The sequence below is a fragment of the Sceloporus occidentalis genome, unplaced genomic scaffold (genome assembly GCF_023333645.1).
Source record: "Sceloporus occidentalis isolate IW3139 unplaced genomic scaffold, rSceOcc1.0.p SCAF_95, whole genome shotgun sequence".
Lineage (NCBI taxonomy): Eukaryota > Metazoa > Chordata > Lepidosauria > Squamata > Phrynosomatidae > Sceloporus > Sceloporus occidentalis.
In genome coordinates, this window is record NW_028317075.1 from 2,992,015 (window position 1) to 3,009,799 (window position 17,785).

The following is a 17,785-nucleotide window of genomic DNA, read 5'->3' on the forward strand; positions in this document are numbered from 1 at the left end:
TCTACACGCTTCTACATGCTGCCCGGACGCTGCCCGGACTAAGCACCGGGGACTTAGAAGCAGGGGACCTGGATCCTCCTGTGTTATGCGGTAAGCAACTTACCGGTGCTTCGTCCGGGCAGCGTGTAGAGCTTTACGCGATTCGCGTAGACAACATCCGCTGTAGTCCGTCTTCATGGTATCCCATCTGATACCATCTCTGATAGAAGCCCATAATTCACCTTACACTTCGGGGAAGCCTTCTGTGTGGCACAGAATCCAGGTTAGCTTGTACACAGCATTACATCCACTATCCAACAGGCAAACCAAGAGGACTAATCAGACCGTGGAGCAATATTTAAAATGTTCTGTTTTTTTTTTGTTCTGCCGCCAAGACAACTTGGTGACACTTTTACCTCTGGCTGAGTTTACATACAATACCAGCAATTACAGATACATTTGTGGGATTCCATATTGGTGACAAGGATTGGCTTTCTATCAAGAAAACTGGATGCTAAATTCTTTAGGCCATTTACCATTACAGAGCAGATCAACTCTGTGCTATTCAGACTGGAGTTACCAAAGCAATATCTATCCAGTCTTCTATGTATTTCTTCTCAAAGCTGTTGGTTCCTCCTAGACAACCTCTACTACCACCACCAGTTATGATTGACAACCATGGTTTCTGCTTTCTGTATGGCTGTATCACTAAAATCATTCAGGATCTGGAGAGTTTCATATGCCACATGACTATGTGAAACAGAATAACAATTCATTTGGAATAGGGGGATTATCTCCAGAAATTGTTTCAACCAAATATTTAGGCTGCATTTTGTGTTTGTTTTTTTTTATATTAAAATTAGTTGAATGTTGTGAAACATTTTAATGTGACAAATAAGCAAAAATATAAGAAATCTAGAAGGGGGAACATGCTTTTCAGAGCACTGTACAAGATAAAGAAAAGATCAGGTGTGAAATTATGTCATACATGAGAACCCTTTATTAACACATGAATCTCTTCATTACATCCTTACAGCAATGCATCAAGAAAGGGTTTTCTTACACAGAATGGTTTTGCAAAAGATCTTTGAACAATGGGAGTTAAGAGGTTGACCTATAAAATCATTGCCAATGATTGGACCTGAAATAGATTAATTACAATCAAAATAAGTAACATATTTCCTTCACAATATGTCAGCCCATATAATGTTCTTATGTTTTTCTATATTAGATGGTTTGGTTAATTTGCAAAATTCTATTGATATCAGATTTCACCATTGTCCAGGACAGATGAAGTCAACATAATGTGTGGTCTTGAGAAGCACTTTTCAGGGCATTACAAAACCTGCTTTGTTTATCTGTCTCATATCCTTAAAAAAAACAGTTACATTGCAAGTCTTCTAAGCTGGGAATGAATAACCAAATCCTTCCATGGCAGTATAAGTCCAACTGTCATCATATATTACAATGTATGACTTGTTGCTATTTTTTAAGTGCCACATACGGTTTCATTTTCTACTCATTTCAAAGCAATTTGTCAAGACATTGGTCATTATGGCTCACAAGATTTTCTTCTGAAGCCTTCATTCTATCTTTTTTTCTGGTGCCATAAATGAAACACACTCAGCCCTAATGACCAGGATGACTTTCCTCGATCATGTTATTGCCACTTTGGCACATTTATTGCGTTCACATGCACTAATGGATTAGTTGGGATATGTTAACAATTTATATATCATTTGCGATGGGAGAAACCCCAGAGAACTAACTTAGCCCTAAGGATTGAGTAGCTTTTAAGCAGTATAAATGAATTTAATGCTTTAGAAAGAGCTTGTGTAAATTATGAATATGACATGTATTACATTAAGCTGCATTAAGCACTAATACATCTTCATTACTGGAAAGCTGCCCACATTCCAAGGTTGAAGTAGCTGCCAGATTCACCCAATGTGACATTTCCCTACCTCCCGAGTCATCGCTGATTTGGGGGCAAATAATGTCACATTCAGATTTCACTAATGAATCATGTTGTGCAGGTTTAATATTCTACAGAAATCAACAAAAATGAACCTTGCCTTTTAATTTTTGCATGTTTTTACATTCTCAATCAATCATAACATATATGTAATTGTTTATTGGGCACAAAAAGTGGGAAATGTCACATTCCAGATTACCCTTGATACAAGTTTTTACGTCTATTTGAAACATATTAATCTTTCCACTTAGAAATCAATTATTAATTTCTGTTTCCCCTCTTTCCTGAGTGCTGCCATCTTATTGCCATATTACATTTTACATTTTGTTCCTTTTTCTGTCTAATTTTATATAAATTCATCTATTTTGTGATATTGTGTTTTCATTGCATTTATTTATTTTAATTTCATTTTTTTTTACGGAAGTTAGAGCTGGGCGGACCTGCAACACCGTAGCCACTGATCCCTGCATGATTGCAGAAATCTATCTTTTTCTGCATGCTAGCCAGCAGACTGGCACAAATGGTTTAAATCAGGATCCAGTCTCAAATTCTGCATTAAAGAAATAATTCCCCCAAGTCCAGCATAATGCAAAGTGGACCCCAGTATACATGCCAGTATACATGATCTTATTGTGAAGGGCATTTGCACAGGCAGCATGGACAGGTTATTTGACATTGCTGTCTATAACATGTTGCACTAACCGAAGCTAAGTAAATACCTTTGATATCTTTTGACATAATAAATCACATTTAATTGTATTAACATGTGTCTAGTGTTATGTTATTGTGGGATCTGAACTAGTTTCCTGATGTAAAGTATATTCAGCTTACATGTGGGAAACATATATTGTCATATAATAGTAGCAGTGCCACTGAAAAACTTAAGGCAGACTTAAAATAATCACGTTATTTAAAAAGAATAAAGACACTCTGTAATGACAAATAACAATATTATGAATTATCAAATGTGCCCTTGAAGTTGCGGGTCCATAGGTTGAGATATGCTCATTGAAAATTACCCAGCTTGATTGACTATTGGAATGGATAAAGTCTAGGGTACCGTGAAACTAAATGAAACTAAAAATGTTTTGTAAATAGCCAAATTAATGGTATGCAAAAAATTCTAATTCTTATTTTTAATTGTCAGTTTTATTTTCCTTCATCATACAACAGAGTTATGAGTAGAGTTATCTTATATGCTATGCAGCAAGGACAGTCTGTGGAGCATTATGGGAAAAAATACTTAATGTTAATCTATTCCACAATTTTTTCACGTGTGAGGTGGCTAAGACTAAAACGTTTTTAATGGCTCTAGTAGGCCTCATCCAATGCATTTAGGTGGGGCCATTAAATAATTTCTCTAGAAAGGCTGATGAAGTCCTTGGAGTACATCGGTTGTGTTTATCTAAGATAAGTTTATAGGTGCTTGAGTGTTATAGCAATCTGATAATTGGTTTAATACACAACTTGCTGCTGGACGTTTAAGCAGCAGTTATTAATGTTAATGATGCATTTTTCAATTTACAGACAAAACTGATTTGCTTATTTTGTTGTTGGTTTTTTTAGCTATTTTTGCCAGCTAACTGTGAGATAACTGTGCTATGTTGTTGGAATGCAGATATGAATCTTGTGACAGACCATTATAATAGTGCACACTTGGCTCTTTATCATACATAATCACAACAAGAAGTTTGTTTCCATTAATGTTAATGGGTTAAACACTCTGCATAAAAGATGACTAGCTTTGGAGGAAGCCCAGAAATTGAAACACATAATGCTAGAGATAATGCCCCAACATTTTATAATTATATACTTATGTCTGCTCAAATACATCATTTTATGAGCATCTTTCCAGGTTATGTGTTTATACATTATTTCTACATTTATTGCTATAATTATCAACTCTGATATTTTACTTAATTGAACTCATCTGAAAATCCAGTAGCCTTTGCAAGAGTCCCCTATCGAGCTGTTTAAGCATAAAGGGGGCATGACCAGTCCTGTGGGCAGCAATAATGCAAATACAGGGGACTTGCTTGTGGGCTCAGATGGCCAACACTTGACTGGTCAGGATTTGTAAGGGGATAAAGGGGATGGCTAGCCGGATGCTACTTCTTTTCATTCAAGTTTCAAGCAAGTTATAGGTAATTGAAAACAGTGATGGGGGGCTCGGTCCTTCCCGGGTGCCACTCATCAGTGGGTGCCACACTGGAATACGGAGGTGTCCTGAAAATTCCCTCTCTCTCTCTCAATGTCTCTTCACCTTCTCCGGTGACTGCTTCCATGTCTCCTTTACCACAGCTCTGTTTCTTTTGCTATTCTTCTTCTGTGTTCTTTCACCTGACTTTGTCTGCTACTCCCTGGTATCAGCTCCAGTGAACTGGCCTCCTGGAGTACTTCCCTGTGCGGAGGCTCCGCCCCCTCTTGAGGAAGCGATCGTGAGGCCTGGTGCTGATGTTGGGGAGAAACGGACAAAGAAAGAAGAAGATCCAAGAGAAAAGAGACAGTGACACAGTAGGGGTCAATGGAGTGGTTAGGGAGACATTGAGAATGTGAGTGTGTGAACATGGGAAAGGGTGAGTGAAATTGTGTTTTTATATTTTAAGTGTGTCTCGTGGGTGCCAAATAAAGGATCCCCCTCTGGTGCCAAATACTCTAGGAACGCCTTATTTGCTGAAATTCATCTGGCTGTGAAGAGCAGCTGTTGACTGGCTCCAGGAGCAATTGGGGAGCATCATGGATGACCTTTCAAGTTACCAGGCTACTGCTGTGCTCAATAGGGCTTTTACGGCCTATTTGCCAGAGCCCTGAAGCAAGGCCTTCTTCACAGCGATGGATCTGGTCAACTTAGGGGCCATCTGGGACTGAGATGAGAGGTTGCTTCTCCCTCAAGAACCCCAGACAACCAGGAACAGGCCTGCACCAGCAGGTCGCTATTTTTTGCCTACCAGAAGTGCCACTCAGTGTACGCATACAGGATCCAAGCCTTCAGCACAGCTGTGTGGACGAAGCCTGAATCACATTCTGGAATTCTCCAGCGTTGCCTCCTCTCCGTATGTGGGATGTACTCAGTATCCAGAACATGCACACGCTTCTTCTCACAGACTGCGGGCCTGCTCCCACATAGCAGATCATCTTCAGGGGAATTCATCCACCCCTACTTCTGTAGGCCTGGCAACCGAGCTGGTCTGCTCAGTCCCTTGGGAGACGTGTGATGCAGATTTAAAAAATTGAACTACTATCCTTCTCACATACTCTTTTCAACATCTTTATTGTTTAGGTGTTTAGAGGGCAGGCTTTTACCTCATGGGGTTAGCCATCCCGATCGCGGGATGCAGGGGTAGTTTTGCCTAGTCCAGTGGCAGAAGGTGGCAGTCAAGTCAGGGCAGGTAGCCAAAGGGACCAAATGTCAGACTTGCTGATGGTTGTTTGTGATTTATTGCAAAGGTGTGAGGATAGGTTTCGTCTTTCAGGGGGACAGGCTAATCTGTGCTTATTTGGAAGCAGGTCAGGGTTCCCACGTGGGGCAGGTGTTGCAGTGGTTAAATCTAGGGCTGGTGTTGTAAACACTCATGTAGGGGAGCAGAAGAAATTAAGGTCCTCCACAACTGAAGGGTCCGAGGAGGCGAAAAAGGGTTAAGGCGATGCATAGAGTCAAGACAAGAGGCGTAGTGTCTCCATATGGTTATAGACTTTTTCCATTTTGACGAGTGTCATAGGAGAAAAAAAGTGTTGTGTTGTGTCCTGTTCTTTGCCTTAGATGGTTTGTTGCTTGTTCATAGGGGCGGGGGCTGAATCGTTGTTTGGCGAGACTTGGACTGGAAGTTAAATCGTACAACTCCCATTTGTTTCACATTGGAGCTGCCAATGAGGTGGCCCATGGGGGTTTGGAGGGAAACGATAATTCATCAGATCGGGCGCTGGGAATTCAAGCTTTTGTTTGCAAAGACGCACATGGTTTATTGACAGCTAAGGCTTTATGGGCAGTACGTTGGGTTATTGCTTGTTGGGGTCTCATTCTTGGTGGTAGGATACCACCAGGCTTGGTTTAAAAAAAAGAAAAGTATAATTAGAAAAGCAAAGACATGGGGGGCGGGGCGAGCCACGACCCAAGATGGACGCTTAGAGCTTTTGCTCCTCCACTCAGCCCTAACAAATGCTGTAAATTGGCGCACATCCTCACCCTACATCGCCCCTTTGCAGCTGTCTGTGATGGGAGAATGTCCGGGAGGCCCCGCAAGTCCTCCAAGCAGAAGTCAGTACAGGATTTGTTTCCCAAAAAGCCCACGACTCCTGAACCTCCCGTGTCTCCTCAAGAAGACGACTCGAGGCCTCTACCCGATTGTCACGAGAGCCGCCGCGGCACTTACCTCGCGTGCTCGCGGCAGCTCCCTCCGTCCTGCCGCTGACGCCGCGCTGGGCGTCACGCGCGCCGCCGCGGCGCGCACGCCAGGGGCTCCCGGACGCCGGCAGGGAAGTCCTGCCTCCACGTCCTCACTCGGGCTTGCGCCTGCTCGCCAGGGACGAGCAGGCGCGTCACCACCTTCCCCCACCGGGAAGTAGAGTAGACAGTTTCCTATTTAAAGGCCATTTGTTTTATCTGCTGTACCCGTTCAAAGTTTATTGCTTTTTGGGGTGTGCTGTTCTTTGTGACATTACCTTGCCTTGTGTACCGACCCTTGCCTGCTCTTTGACTACGATTCTGATCTGCCTGCCTCGACCTCGGACCTGTTATACCGTTTTGCCTCTTATCTGCCTGCCTCGACCTCGGACCTGTTATACCGTGTTGCCTCTTATCTGCCTGCCTCGACCTCGGATACGCTTTTGACCTCGCTGTTTGCCGTTGCACTTTTGACTGGACTACGCTACGTCCATATATCTGCATAGTTGGATCCTCCGCTGCTACCTGACCCCGTGACACCGATATGGCGACGCAGGCCTGCACTAAGCAGGACATTGCCGACATCAAAGACCTTGTGCGCTCGGTAAAGAGGGATCTGATGGACCACATTCACGCTGAACTCGGCGACCTGAAGCGCGATATCCAGGACATCGGCGCTCGCACTGACCCGCTGGAGCGGTCCCACGCCTACAGCGCGACAAACGCAAGATGGCTGGCGACATCGACTCCCTGCAGCAAGAGGTTCTTGCACTCCAGGACGCTCAGGAGGATCTGGAGAATAGATCACGGCGCTCCAACTTTCGGCTGCGGGGGATACCTGAGACCTACCTGGATCTGAACGAGGTGCTCCGTTTGCTGCTCCGCCAACTCCTTCCGCAGTCTGCCCAGGAGGTGTTCCTGGTGGACAGGATCCATAGGGCCTTGCGCCCTCGACCAGGCCCTGCTGAAAAACCCAGGGATGTCATCGTGAGGCTGCACGACTACAACATCAAGGAAGAAATTATGAAGGCGGCGAGATTAACTACGCTCACGCTCGACAATTTTGAGATCCAGGTGTATGCTGACCTCTCTCCCAGGACCCTGCAGCGCCGCAAGCTTCTCAAACCCCTCACGGATCATCTTCGGGCGCATTCCGTTGTGTATCGCTGGGGGTTTCCGTTCGCCTTACAAGTCCACGCTGGGGACAGGCAAGGATCTTTGCGGTCCCTTTCGGAGGACGAGGACTTTCTCAAGGCCCTGGCTCTACCTCCGTTATGTTTGGGCCGGAAACGCAGCAGACGGAGCCCGGATGCCCCCGACCCGGGGGATTGGCAGGAGGTTCCAGCGGGTACCCCTCCGTGAGGACTCTCTTCATTCGACGCCACCGTGAGATGTCTCGTCTCAGACTTTTTATTTCTCCTTTTCTGATTTATTTTGCCTGTTTTTACTCTGCCTGTTGCCCGTTAGGCCGTGCCTCTGGTACCCGTACTGCGAGGTTTACGGTGGATGTGGTGTGATATTATTGTTATTTTCTCTTTTTTTTTTTTTTTTTTTCCTTTTATTTCTTTTTTCTTTTTCTCCCCCACTTCCGGGCCCTGTCAGCCGGGGGACGCCATCTCGCGCCAGGCCGTTCCTGCTGGGCCTGAGCTGCTAAGCGGGCAGTCTACTTGCCCTTTCCTCATTGCACACGCACACTACACAAGCGCCCTCTTTTCCGGCAGTCTATTGCACAATGAGGGTGTCATTTTTTTGTTTATTTATTTGCTTCTCTTATTTGCCCTTCTCTATCCGTTCTTGCACACACGGCCCCCCCACTCTGCCCACCGCTGGACACCGATACGCGGCGCTGTCTGCCGCCTGGGCCTCGTCTGCTCTCCTGCGCCTTCTGTGCCCTTCCCATGGCTCCTATACGCCACACACATGGCCATCTCGCGCCAGGCCGTCTCACGCTGCACATGCGCCCTCTTATTAGTAGGCGGCCTACTGCAAGCTGGGGGTGTCATTACTTATTTATTTTTGTTTTCTTATTTGCCCCTCTCTGTCCGTTCCCGCACACACGGCTCCCCCACTCTGCCCACCGCTGCACACGGCGATGCTTGCCGCCTGGGCTTCGTCTGCTCTTCTGAGCCGTCTATGCCCATCCCGTGGCATTTTTCGCCCAGTCCACTGGGGGGCTCCTGTACACCACACACATAGCTTTTTTCCCCTTTTTTTATTTATTTATTTTTTTTTAATTCCCCCCACTTCCGTGCCCTGCCAGCCGGGAGCCGTCGGCTCGCTCCGGGCCGTCTCACGCTGCACAAGTGCCCTCTTATCCGGCAGCCCATTGCAAGCTGGGGGTGTCGTTATTTATTTATTTCCTTGTATTCTTATTTGCCCTCTCCGTCCGTTCCCGCACACTCGGCTCCCCCACTCTGCCCACCGCTGCACACGGCGATGCTTGCCGCCTGGGCCCCGTCTGCTCTCCTGAGCCTTCTATGCCCATCCCATGGCATTTATCACCTAGTCCACTGGGGGGCTCCTGTACACCACACACATAGGCTTTTTTTTTTTTTTTTTTTTTTCTGCGTTCCACTTGGTGCCTGGGCAGCAGGCTGTTTACACTTGTATTATTGTTTTATTTGTTGATAGTTTCTGTTTTAGCATATATGGGTGAATGTCCACCGCTGGGGCGGAGTATCCACCTTGATGGTAGTGCTATCTTCTACCCCCGTGCGACCGTTACTGGTCGAGTTACAGCCTGATGGCTTTTCCCCCGGGAAGTTCCTGGTGGGAGGTTTAGTCAGGGTTCAGAGCTGTAGTTTCCATGGACCTTGTGTCCACAATGTGATCCTCTATCTCACTCGTGCCTTATTTTGTACGTTTCTATGCCTATGCTGTTACGCGTCTGTATATCATTACATGATTATGGCATATTTCCTTGGTGTTTTTCCCTTTGTCCTTCTGTCCGTCCCTCCCCTTTCTTTCTTTTTTTTTCTTTTTTTGTGTTCCCTTGGACACTCGTCGCCTTCGCTCTCCGGTCCCGACTGCTTTTTTCTGTGAGTGCCCATGCCGCCGGATCAACTTAAGATAATTACCCACAATGTAAGGGCCTCAACTCCCCTCAGAAGCGACGACAAGCTATGCGATACTATCAGAAGCTGCATGCCGATGTTGTCCTGCTACAGGAGACGCATCTTCGTAAGGCCTCCTTGCCCACATACTGGAACAGATCCTTTGGAGTCCACTACCATGCTACACATCCTACTAAGCGTAAAAACGGCGTTAGTACATTCCTGAGAACCTCGATGGGTTTCCAATGTGAGGACGTTTTGCGTGACAAGTGGGGTCGTTACCTCCTTTTGTCGGGACTTTTACATACTACACCTGCAGTCATTCTCAATGTTTACGCCCCGTCGACTCAGTCAGCCTCCTTTTTTCATCGGCTCTCGGATCTACTCCTCCCGTTTCATAACCACATGATTATAGTAGGGGGCGATTTTAACACTTATTGGGATGCCTTCGTTGACCGGAAAGGTCCGGCTTTGCGGCAGAGCTCTTCTCCGGCCTCTAAACAACTCAGAGACTTTGCTAAAACAGCGGCGATCGTGGATATTTGGCGGCTTCATCACCCCAAGGCTCTGGACTTCACCTTCTTCTCTCACCCTCACAACTCCTACTCGAGGATAGATTACATTTTCCTTGGTCAGACCCTGGCCCCAGCGGCACATGCTTCGCGGATTCACCCTATCTCCTGGTCCGATCACGGCGCGGTGGAGTGTTCCTTCTGCCCTAGGGACTGGACGCCGGGCACGCGCACCTGGCGTCTCGACGAATTCCTGCTTACGGACCCGGGGGTGCTGGCCGAGGTAGTCTCCGACATCACTGAGTTTCATCGCTTCAATGACATTCCGGGCACCGACCCGCAGCTCCTTTGGGTTACCCATAAGGCCTTTGTTCGTGGCTCGTTCCTCCGAATTGCGGCTAGAAAGAAGAAGTTGCGACGCCAAGCCATAGACTCCCTCACCGCTAAACTCTCCTCACTAGAACAGGTCCACAAGCGGACGCTAGACCCCAGTGTTCTCCGGGAAATTGTCCAACTGCGTGGCGAGCTAAATGTCCTTTTTAGCAATGACGTTCTACACTCCTTGAACCATACCAAGCAAATATTCTTTGAGTCCGCTAATAAGCCCGATGCCATGTTGGCGCGCCGGTTACGTGCCCAAAGGAAGTCGCAGAATATCCATAAGATCATTGATTCTAGCAACACTCCCTGGGTGTCACCTAAAGACATTGCTCAACAATTTGCTCTATTTTACGGCACTCTGTATGACGGCAACAAGGCCCCCGGAAACCGCTCCGGGAGCGCTTCCATTCGCCGATTCCTTGACTCACTGTCCGCCCCGAAACTCTCTGACCAGCAAGTTGACTTTTTGAATCAAGAGATCTCGGAGGATGAGCTACTCGCTGCCATCTCCAGTGTCAAGCCGGCCAAGGCGCCAGGGCCGGATGGACTCCCGGGCTCCTACTATAAGAAGTTTAAAGATCAACTTCTGCCGCAGCTGCTATGACTCTTCAATTCCTTCCTGGGGGGCTCTGTTCCCAAGCCTGAACTGTTGCAAGCTAAAATTATTGTTATCCATAAAGATGGAAAAGACCCCTCTAGCTGCGGTAGTTACAGGCCCATCTCGCTCATTAACGCGGATATCAAGCTCTACGCTAAGGTTCTGGCCACTCGCCTGGGCAAAGTCATCGCCTCCATCACCTGATAATATCCGGCGCACGGTCGCCCTGATTGACCTGGCATCGCTCACCCACCAACCGGCCATGCTGTTGGCCCTCGACGCCGAAAAGGCGTTCGACAGAATAGACTGGGCTTACATGTGGGAGACCCTGAGCTGGTTCGGCTTCCGCGGTAATATTTTGCAAGGTATCCGTGCTCTCTATGCTGGTCCGACGGCCTCGGTTGCGCTGATGGGCTGTGAATCTCGAACCTTCGACATACTCAATGGCACGAGACAGGGGTGCCCACTTTCTCCCCTCTTGTTCGCTCTCTGCTTGGAGCCTTTGGCGTTGGCTATCCGCCAGCACCCCGATATCACCGGTGTTGAGGTTCATGGTCAGCAATATAAACTGGGACTCTTTGCGGACGATATACTCCTGACTCTATCTCGTCCACTTGTCTCTCTGCCAAACCTGTACTCGGTCTTGACCGAGTTCTCTCAGATTTCGGGTTACAAGATCAACGCTGCAAAATGTGAGGCCTTAAACATCAATTTAGCTGCTGAGACGCAACGGACTATTGCCGCGACCTTCCCGTTCCAGTGGCAACCGTCGTCGCTTAAATATTTGGGCATTCACCTCACCAACAGCCCCCAGACGCTATACGCTGCGAACTACCCTCCGCTCCTGTCGCTGCTACGCCAGGACCTTCGGCAGTGGTCGCAGTACCGCATTTCCTGGCTGGGCCGGATCTATGCGGTCAAAATGAATGCGCTGCCACGTCTATTGTATTTATTTCGCGCCCTGCCGATTGCTGTCAACACCAGCGACATTGACTCGTTCCAATCGTGCATCTTCTAGTAGATTTGGAATGGCAGGCGGGCTAGGATCAACCGGCACACGATGTACCTACCTAAGGAGCGGGGCGGTTTGGCAGTTCCATGCCTTCACCTTTATTATTTGTCCGCCAGACTCTCGCAGCTGGAATCCTGGTCTTCTCCGGCTGGCACGCTGCCCTGGATTGACATCGAACGCGCCTGCCTACCTGACCGTCAGCTCCAGTTATGCCTATGGCTTGACCATGATCGGTTGCCGGGCTCTCCGCTTCTTTCTACTATGCAGACGTCCTACTCTCTCTGGAGGAAGGCTAGATTTAAATATCAGCTACGGGGCCGTGTATCCCAACTGACCCCTTTGTTCTTCAACCCCCTCTTCCCGGAGGGTGTGGATACACGACGATTTCGGTGGTGGATTGAGGCGGGCCTGTGTAGGTTGGGGGCCTTGGTGCAACGGGGGCGCATGCTTTCGTTTGAGGAGATGCTCGACCACAACCGCATCCCCCAATCCGAGAGGTTTCGATACCTAGAAATCAGACATTTTGTGCTCACTCTCCTGCGTGACACCGGGGTCTCCGAGCTGACCCCCTGTGAACAAAGATTTCTCACCCGCCGCAGACTACGGGGCTCTGTCTCCTTTCATTACTCCTACCTCCTGACCAGGACATACGCTCATCCCCCGTCGTATCAGGCACGCTGGCATGAGGCCCTGCAACAAACCTTTGAGGACGATGATTGGTGTAGAGCGGCGACTAACACACATCGCATTACTGTTAACACCGTTATCCGAGAGCGGTCATATAAGGTTATTGCTCACTGGTATCTCTCACCGGTGCGGCTTTCCAAGCTCTGCCCTGCATCTGACGCCAAATGTTTTCGCCACTGTGGAGAGGTGGGCACTTATCTTCACGCCTGGTGGTCCTGTCCGCTTGTCCTGTCTATCTGGTCTAGGTTTTTCCGGGATATCTCGACGGCATTGGGCACTCCGGTGACTGCTTCCCCCCAGACGGCTCTGCTGAACATGGATGTGTCGACGCGGCAGCTGTCTGTACCTGGGCGTAAACTGGTTCATCGGATCTGTGCCGCTATTAAACAAGCCGTGGCCAGGAGGTGGAAGGGAGTCCCTCCAACAGATGCTGAAATTTATTCCAATATTTGGCATATCATCTCTATGGAAAGGATTACGGCTAAACTACATGATGAGATGCAGAGTTTCTCCGATATCTGGGACCCCTGGATTGCTGCCTTCTCCCAGGGAAGCTCTGTTTTGCCGCTGGTGTCTCTTTGACTCGCCGCTGGTGTGTGGTCTGTCCTGTTGGGAACTTTTTATTTTTATTTTTTCTCTTTTTTTCCTTTCTCTTTTCTTCTTCCCTGCTCCCTCCCTGTCTTTTGCCCTCCTCCCCCCCCCCTCCCTGTGGCTGCTATTTGCTGTTTCTACAGTGCCTATGCCATCGCATTCGCTGTCTTTCGGCGCTTTTGGCGCCGCTTGACAGCTCTGACGTTCTGCATGAGCGCTCACCGGATCACCAACAACCAAAAATCCGGAAAATACTGTCGACTATTGTTTATTCCGTTTTCTTTATATTTTAGTGCTGTATACATGTTTGCCGTGCCAGTCGTATTTGTATGTACCATCTCTTAATGCTGTATCAGGAGGGCTTTTACCCTTTTTGCTGTCTTTTGTATTCTCGTATGGACCATGATGGCTATTTCATGACTGGCTGTTTGTTTCTCTTTTACGCCATTCGCTGTATTGCTGTCGACTTCAATAAACATGTTTAAAAAAAAAAAAAGAAAAGCAAAGACATACCATGAGGTGCTTTTGGTGGTGGTTCGCTATTCCTCCATAGGCATGCCCCATATTTGGATGCTACATGGGGAGGCAATGGCTTATGCACAACCTAATTAACGACTTAAATGGAATCCGTTCCCTGGAGTTTTGTTGGTCCGATCCAACATTATGCCCTGGATGGACTGGCGGGATGCAAGGTTATACCACAGAGTTAATACGGCAAGAACTAAGTTGAACAAGTTAGGGTCCAGGTTTGTGGTTAACAATGGAGGTTTTGTGGTTAGGCATGAGGCGTTAGAGTCAGGTTTTGGGGCTCTTAATTCAGTCTGATGGGATGCACCTGACATATGTGGGCCTCGATATTTGGTGACTAGAGGTAGGCAATATTCTTGAGAGGGCAGTGGAGAGGGGGCTCGCACTTAAGGAGGTCAAGCACATCCCCTGTGGTGTTGGGCTCCTGCCTTTGAGATCTGTAGTTTATAACGTCAGATTAGTCTACCTGGAGTAGGAACAACATTTACCAGTGGTTTATAGGACTTTGCAGAGGGACCCATAGTTGCACAATTCTGGTGGGTAGTGCCTGACTCACTAGTTGGGGTTTAAAATCCAACCCTTGTGGTTTTATTTCACGGTCAGGGAAAAAGTACTGAGGTTAAGATTTAGTCAAGTTGTGAGTGAGTAAAAAAATGTGAGTTTGAAGCAGCCAATTCCAATATTCACTATTGCCAACTCGAATTTGTCTTTTACACTTGTTTGCAGCAAGTTGTTCATTAACTGCTTGACGACAATTGACCTGGTGTAGAAAGTGGTCTAAGATCGATTTCTTTTCCCAAAGGTGTTACTGTAATGCCTCGAAGTTGAGGCATCAAGCAACACCGAAATCTCCAGCACACGCCCTGTGTGATCACTCCACGTAAACATGCGCCATATTATATGGTACCGGCCGCCTGTTTAAAAGAAGTTAGATCACCTCCTAAGCTTAAGTGATGTTGCTGAAATGCCTAGATATCGAGGTACTTAGCAACACTGAAAAACCACCCCAGGATGTACTATGACCACTCCGGAGAGGAGTCGCCATAGCGATATTTTGCCAAGATAGTCTGGAGAGCTATTGAATTCAACCATGCAACTCAATGGAGCCCTAATCACAATGTGATTAGTAAAATAAATTTGAAAAAGTAAAAAATAAAAATAAAAAAATGTGGTAATATGTAAAAATAATCCCTCACTGATGTCACCATCAGAGGAACCATCCAGTTCCAACAAAGTGTAAAAAAAAGTCCAAACAAAATTTTTAAAAAATATAAATATAAAAGTTTATTTTTATGAGCAAGTCCTAAAATTACCACTAAATCTCCACAAAAATCCTTGCATGGTAAGAGTTAAAATTGTATTATTTGATGGGGTAAATCGAATTGGCTGGATTCAGAGTTGCCCCAAACTGCACACACACAAATGCCAAATGTAGCCTTTTACTCCTCAAACAACCTGACAAACCAATCAATGGGTGGTATCACTGTACAGGAGATGTTGCTAAACTCATATTGGGGTGTTGTTTGATTGTGACATATACCAGGAGCTATAAATGCATACCTAAAGTACAATGTGTGAGAAAAATAAATGCAAAACAATTACTACCACAAACTTTGACAACAGCTGGTAGTAGAAGTAGTGGATTGAAAGAGTTAAAATAACTACAATTTGAAATACCTTGGGTTGTCTAGTTTTTAAATACATATGGTTTTATGGGGGTAAATTGATGGGACCGGCTTTAAATATATCCCAAATAGGACATGGGTGCAGTATGACCATATTTGAAATGGTTTTGAAATAGCAATATTCAGCTTGTACTCATTGCCCTATAACTTGAAAAAGAAGCAAAAAAACCATAAAAACATTGGGTATTTTTTAATTAAGGACACATAATATTCTGTTAATCTGTTTAGCAGGTTTTTTCATTAGCTTTTGTAGATGACCAAAAGATTTTTCAAATAAAAGCCAGACAAATAATTATTTTAAAATTTTTCACCATATTTTATATTTTTTATTGCAAATTATGTTTTGATCAAAGTAATGGTATCTAAAGAAAGCCCTTCTTTTCCTGAAAAGAAAATTATAGCTAAACACGAGCACTGAAGAAATGTTAAAACAGCCATTGTCACGAAGGGTATATAAAATAACTAAACGCAGTGGAAAAGAATAATGCCCGGGATATTGTCAAGCTTCAATTCACCAAATAAAATGATGAAAGACATGTTACTTAACTTTAAATACCGCCAAAATATCTTAAGGTCTCAATGAGGTAAAGCCACTGTTGAATGACATAGCAGCAAACAAACAAAAAAATAGGCGAAAGAAAGCAGGACCTCGCACCCGCATCCCGCAAGGGGAGGCTCTGATATGGTATGTACACAAGGGGGGAAAAACACGTATGCTTATTATATATTGCATTGCTTTTTACTAGGGAAATTCTCTATGGAGAAGGATCTGTGAGTACTTGTTTACAACAGACATTCTGTGGGCCAGTGGGTATTAAAATGTAAAATAACGATATTAAGAACTGAAGCAGGCCTGAATGATGGTGTGAGGGATGATCATTAAATATATGTAGCCGTTATTAGTTTTAGGACAGGAAGCCTTATTGCATTTAGTAATAGTTAGGCTTCAATAAAATTTTATATCCATGCACAGTAGAATAGACTAGAATAGTGTAGGTAGCAGGTTAGGTATGCTGGGCTGGTAAATCCAATGGTCTCCAGTTGGCAGCATTAAGTAAAGGCTGCCTCATAGCATCTCAATAATTTTAAGGTAAATTTAAGTGCTTACCGTGTATTGTATTTAACAGCCCAGTTAGGATTTTCAGGGCTCCTTGAGAGCATGGGAATTTGTTCACCAGGATAGGTGTGTTTGGGCTCTAGAGCTTAGATTCAACACTAATAAAGGGACTGGTTGATTGGACATTGCCAAATATACCCAGACACACAAATCCAGGCAGACACACAAACCCATACACAAACATACCCAGACAGACACATATAATGCACTTTGCTGTCAGGCTACTCCCATGGGGTAATGAGTGCAAGTGACTCAGCTCAACCCCACCTTCTTCTTGAAACTTGGGGCATAAAGAGGTAAGTCCCAAATCCCTACTTGTGAAGCATGCTATCAGCTTCCTTGTTGCCCCTGGATCCCCATGGTTTGAACAGGAATCGTGGGATGTTATAAAGTAGAGAGCTTCACGGACTTCAGACCTCTTTGTATAAACTTGCCACAAACTTTGTTTCCCTCCCCCCCTTTTTTTTCTTTGTTTCAGGTAAAAATTATAATTGCTGGCAGAGAGCTGACATCAGTGCAGAATTTAGCATACAGCTAAGTACATGTTGCTAAGTGCACGACTCACCGTAGGCCAGATCCTTGGTTAGTGACAAGTAGTGTGTCCACTGTGAAAGGCATGTTACGCTGGTGGCTTTGCCAACCTCAATAGTCTCAGGGACCCCAGTCAGTCACCAGGATCGTATCATATATTTTATAACATTTTCGCAGTTTTGAATAACACTGTGGCCTTTTATCTATATGCAAATGTGTCTTTATTTTAATATAATTTAATGGCCATATTGACATTGCGCCCGTGTATGCAATGAAAAACGATTAATACCTCTTTCTAAACAATGTCATTTGTTAGACCACATATTAAACATGTAGTACAGTTTAATTGATAAAAATACATCATGGAGGTAGAAAGGTTTTCAAAAATGAATCAAACTAATTAAGACAGACTATCCAGATTGGCTTATTTTTTGTGGTAAAAAAATAAAAAAAAGAATATTCAAAGACCATTTAAAAATAAGACTTTACTAGGGCTGCAACTAACGATTATTTTAATAATCGATTAGTTGGCCGATTATTTTTTCGATTAATTGATTAATCGGATAAAAAAATGCAAATTTTTCTTTTATTTAAATTTATGTAATGAGAAAACTGGGAGTTAAAAAAACAAAACAAAACAAAACAGCAGAATAAAAAACTTAAAATTTACACTTTCATCTCTTTATCACAATGGCATTTCTCTATTCACCTTCTTATTTTACTGACATAATAATAAAAGCTACAAGAACCCAAAC